We start from the raw sequence: 6,126 nt of genomic DNA, 5'->3' as shown, positions 1-6,126 counted from the left end.
TTTGTGTAATACCAGACTTGATATTTTCTATGCAGTTGGAATAGTTAGTAGGTTTATGAGTAAACCGAAGTGGTCTCATTACTAAGTTGATGTCAGGATTCTGAGGTATATTAAGGGGACTCTGAATTATGGAGTTTTGTTCCTTTTTGGTGAAAAGGCTAATTTAGAGCTGATGTGTTATCCAAATTCTGATTGGTGTGGAGACAGAGTTGATAGAAGAAGTACTTCTTGATATTTGTCTAAGCATTTGGAAGGTCATATTTCATGGTGTTCAAAGAAGTAGTCAGTTGTTGGTTTGTCAACCTATGAAGCTGAATACATTGCAGGTGTTATGGTTGCATGTCAAGCTATTTAACTTCTGAATTTATGCAGGATCTGAAGATGAAGGTAAACAAACCTCTAAAGTTGATGATTGATAACAAGTCAGCAATCAATCTTGCCAATAACCCAGTGCTGCATGGGAGAAGCAAGCATATTGAGACTTAGTATCATTTTCTGAGAAGTCAGGTTCATAATGGAGTGCTAGAAGTTATGCAATGTAGCACCCAGAAGCAGCTGGCATATGTTCTGACGAAAGCGATCAAGAATGATCAATTTCTCCACTTGATGGATGGAATTGGTGTTGTTAATTTTGATTAGCTGAATATGAATTAAGGGATGGTGTTAGAAGTAATTCATATTCAATATTATTAATATTAGTTTTGTTAAGCTTAATCTAGCTAGTGTATGTTAGTATTTTTTCTACGTGGCATTACTGTTGTATATATATAAACAAGTGTAGCTATCAACAGTGGTGTGTACAATGTGGGTGTACATAACCATTTGTTGTAAGCGTTTGAAGAGTAGTCAAACTTTGTTATTTCAATTCTCTCTTCTCTCATATTCATCTTCTTCACCTTGCGCACCAAGAAACATTTGTCAACTTTCAATGATAAAGAAATGTATACATTACTTTTAATATCAAAATGATCAATAAATAACTTTTTCATATTAGTATCCACATATAATATGAGATAATTAATTTTAAACTTAATAAATTATTGCACAAACAACAAAACAGTTGAACCATTCCCTTCAAATTATTATTATTATTATTATTATTATTATTATTATTATTATTATTATTATTATTATTATTATTATTATTATTATTATTATTATTATTATTATTATTGTTATTTATATCATTTTATATTTTCAATACATGAACCACTACTTCACATTCATAATTTTTTTAAAATTATTTTATCAACAAATAAATGTATTATTCATCTTATGACATTTTAAGTATTAATCATAAGTCAATATATTTTTCTTATAGAAGGAGACACAAATAAATGTCAAAATAACAATTAAAGTTAAATGATTAATATATTTTTATGGTACATGCAAATTATTTTCTCATGAATATATGATCCATTTATCGACCACTTGTCTTTATTCATATTTTTAATGCATTAAACATCTTAACAATATCCCAATATATTTAATATCAATATCAATTTGCATAGAAAATAACTAAGAAAGAATAAAAGTATTGCATAAAAGAGTAATCTAATATCAAATGTTAAATATGTAGTTTTCACTATGATTATGAACAAACAAACATGAATGTTTATTTCTCCATAAAAATTGCATCCACAAATTAATCACAAATAATCATAAATTAAAATTTTCAAAAATTTAAAATATTATATGAATTAATTGTGTACCTTTCACCATCATAGAGAATTGTCATAAAAAAATTTAAAGTAGCAACCTTTAATATTAATCACAAATAAAGATCTTCATGATAATTTGGAGGAAGAAGATCTTATCTTGATTCATCACTTTGATGCTTGAAACATAAGTCTCGGTTGCTATTGATTGACGTATTATAAAATTGTTAGAAAATTAATTTAAATCAAATGGGCCGAGGCTAGAATCGTGAATAAATCACTTTCCTCATAGTATTTCAAGTACTCTCAAACTGTCTTAGAGTTTGTACACAGGAATACTCAAGATAATTCAACATATACTCAAATTTGCATAAGACGGATAAAAACTCGAGTGTAAGGAAGATGAAATCCGATATTTTGTATGAAGAGTATAGACTTTTCTAATGTATTTTTCTGAATTCTGAATGCTCAATTTATAGGTCAAACTGATGTTTTTTCATAATATTATGATCCTTGATGAAACACACACTTTCAACAACAATTTTGCTAAATGTTGAATTGTTTCGCCTACATTAGCATTTTTCAAACGTTGTACTATTTCTCCTACAACAGTACTTTTACCAAATGTTGCATTGTTTCACCTACAACAATAGTTTTCAAAGTTTGTACTATTTCGCATTCTACAACACTTTACAAAATATTGTCTATTTCCGTATTCAAACTTACTATAACACTTCACAAGTGTTGACTATTTCTGAATTCAAAAATTAATCTTCACTTGAATATTTTTTAGTCATTTTAAAACGCATTCAAAATTAATAATTGTTAATAATTTATAACATTTTCTCTTTTATTTCGTGGTGATAAATAAATATGAATGGAACATTGAAACATAAACCTTGTTGATCATCTATGTCAGATAGTAATATAACTTCTCGAGGAGTTGAAGAAGCCGGAAGCATCAACCCTTGTTGGAACCTCCTCACTATGCATATTAATGGTAATGAAGACATGTTAGAGTGGTGACGAAGACATGTTAGAGTTTTGTGTTTGATATGAGTGAGTTATTCATTGATTGCGTTTATTTATAAATGAAGTGATTGCGGGGGCCAAAAAGGTAAATATAAAAAATTGAAAATCTAAGAACCATGTGATATAATTGCACCATATCTTCTACCGGTAATGGTAGTTTTCAAGCAAGCTCACCGGCAGTGATAGTTTTCAAGCAACCTAAAGATTCTTGTATGAGATAAACATGTAGGTAGATTAATAAAAGGAAGCAAATGAAGCCTAGAGAGAACAAGAGATGAGAATTGAAACAAATTTTAAACGTATAATTTAAAATAACATATAATTCCAAAAAATTGAAAATAAATCGAGTTTAATTCTTTTCAGTTTGGTTCGACTCGGTAGAAATTGGTTCAATTCAAAAGTAGATTTAAATTCAATATGATTTTTTTGAAGTTCAAATTGGACTCATTTTAAAGTCACGAAAACAATTCAGATTAACTCGTTAAGATCAACTCATTTGTTTCACATATTAAAAAAGATATTTTTTTAATAATTAAAATAATATTATGTGTAATATAATCATCAATAATTATTTTTAATTCTTTTCAATTTGGTTCGACTCTGTAGAGATTGATTCAATTCAAAAGTGGATTTGAATTCAACACGGTTTTTTTGAAATTCAAATTGGACTCATTTTAAATTCACAAACAATTCAGATCAACTCTTAAGATCAACTCATTTATTTCACAAATTAAAAAAGGTATTTTTTTAATAATAAAAATAATACTATGTATAATATAATCATCAATAATTATGTATAATTTTGATCTAATTATTTTATTTAATATAAAAATTTAATCTTTAATTGATATATAATATTTTTTCGAATAGTATTTATTTTATTTATATAATTATTTTTTAAAAAAAACTTGCTCACTTGAGAATATAAAAATGATCAATTAAAAAAAATAAAGTTAAAATTTAGAGAAAGTATTGGCTGAGTTATGCGAGCAAAACACAATTATTTTAAAGTGTCATTTTTGTTGGGGTTTTTTTTCACTATGGAGCATTGAACACTGTGGGGCTTATGTATAATATAATCATCAATAATTATGTATAATTTGATCTAATTATTTTATTAAATATAAAAATTTAATCTTTAATTAATATATAATATTTTTTCGTATAGTATTAATTTTATTATATAATTATTTTTAAAAAAATTTGCCCACCTGAGAATATAAAAATGATCAATTAAAAAAATAGAATTAAAATTTAGAGAAAGTATGCAGAACACTATTAATTAAAAATGTCATTTTTGTTGGGGGAGTTTTTCACTATGGAGCATTGAACATTGTGGGTCTTCTTCTTTTAGAGCAACACCTTTGTGAGAGACACACCACATATTCACCAAAAACCTTAAGGTGATATGTGGGTGAATTCTCTCACTTATAAATGCTTAAATCTCCACATTTTCAATCAATGTGGGACTATTACCCTCACTACTCAACTTGATACATTTTTAACACTCCCCCTCAAGTGTGAGTCCATAATGTTTCCCCTCAAGTGGAAGCTCTTCTTACTTCCACAAACTCTTGTACCGCACATAATGTTTCTTATTCGCCACTCTAGCGTTGTTGACACTCTTCAACGGAACGTTTCTTACTAACCACCATTGTGGCGCCGTTGACTTTCGATACAAGTAACCCGATCCTTTTTTTGAACCAGACTCTGATACCATTTGTTGGGGGAGTTTTTCACTAGGGAGCATTGAACATTGTGAGACTTCTTCTTTTAGAGCAATATCTTTGTGAGAGAGACACCACATATTCATCAAAAACCTTAAGGTGATACGTGAGTGGGTTCTCCCACTTATAAATGCTCAAATATCCATATTTTTAACCAATGTGAGACTATTATCCACACTAGTTATACTTGATACATTCTCAACAATTTTTGGGATTGTTAACTACTGGCTGTTGTGTATTTCATTGTGTCATACCCCAATTTTGTCCAGACCATTTTAAAACTTTCATATATTCAATTTTATTTTCAGTTTGCATCATCTGTATATCATACCATGCATTCCATCATGAATAATACCTAAAATTGGTTAGAATAAATTCTCGAATATCCAGACAGATCGATTGAATCATTTTCTCAAATACATGTAAAATCAGCGGGTAAAAAGTTTCAAAAAAGAGTTTGCAAACGTCAGTATTATCGATCTACGGTTCACTTAGTTTAATCTAGTGTGCTAGTTTTATTTTTCGACTAATTTTTCAGTCGCATTTTGATCAGCATATGCCTGTTTAACTGGTCAAAATTTATTTCAGAATCTGATCAATAATTGTATTTTTCCAAGAGGTTTATTTCGCGCTGATCATTTTAGCGCATCTGATTTAAGTTTTTGAGCATATTTGCGCCCAATTTTTATTCATAATCACTCTTTTTATTTTTATTCTTTCGCCAAAATATTCATAAAGTTTAAATAGGAATTCCCATGCCTTCATTTTATTTTTATCATATTTATTTAGAAAGTTGTGAATTTTATTTGATTCAATTGATTTAAATTATTTTAAATCAATTAAATCATCTAAAAAGGGCATTGTAGGCATTTTAAATTTAAGTGTGCTTCTTTGATTTAATCTAGACCGTCGATTCGTTTTTAATCAAAGGTTCACATGCATTATCCCCATTCTTTATTATCCACCAATCAAAAAATAGTAATTAATTGAATTAATTAAGTAAAGAAAAATCAGAATAACAAAATATTTTTCTTTCCCATTAGGAAGTTGACACGCACCCCACTATACAATTCTTTTCTCAGCATTGCAAAGAAGGGCGGGAAATCACCTCCCATCTTCGGCCAGCTAGTTGTGATTGGAGGGATTTTCTTTCGGTCCATCACATGAGGAGGGTCAGAAGGGATCTAGAAAAACAAAAAAAGAAAAAGAAACGAGAGAGGAGGAATTCCTCTTCTTCTTCAACGTCCTCGAAAAGCCTCTTCTTCGTTATTCTCCACCCTTAATATTACACACGCCTTCGTCTCCATTATCAACCGTAAACTCTTACCTTCCTCCGCCTCCACAAGCATCACAAACCCGTCATCGTTCCGCTGCGCCTAGCTCCTTCAATTACTCTACCTAATAAAACCATTTTTCTCACATTTCTATAAACTCCTCCCTCATCTCCAAACTTCATCTTCATAAGAAAACCAATTCTTCTCATATACCATACTACACACATTTACTCCATCTCACTATACATTTTTTCCTCATTCTCACTTACTGATATAAGCATTTACCTACCTCTCCTTAACCTTAAATCAACACCAACCATGAACTATCACCTTCACATAAAACACCTCCTTCATAAACTCCACTAAATAACACTCTTCATTAACACCAAAATAAACAAAGAACAATACACAACACAACAACCTCTCAAATCATAA

The sequence above is a fragment of the Lathyrus oleraceus genome, chromosome 3, assembly GCF_024323335.1.
Source record: "Lathyrus oleraceus cultivar Zhongwan6 chromosome 3, CAAS_Psat_ZW6_1.0, whole genome shotgun sequence".
Lineage (NCBI taxonomy): Eukaryota > Viridiplantae > Streptophyta > Magnoliopsida > Fabales > Fabaceae > Lathyrus > Lathyrus oleraceus.
The sequence above is the reverse complement of the archived record's forward strand: the minus strand, read 5'-3'. Positions refer to the sequence as shown.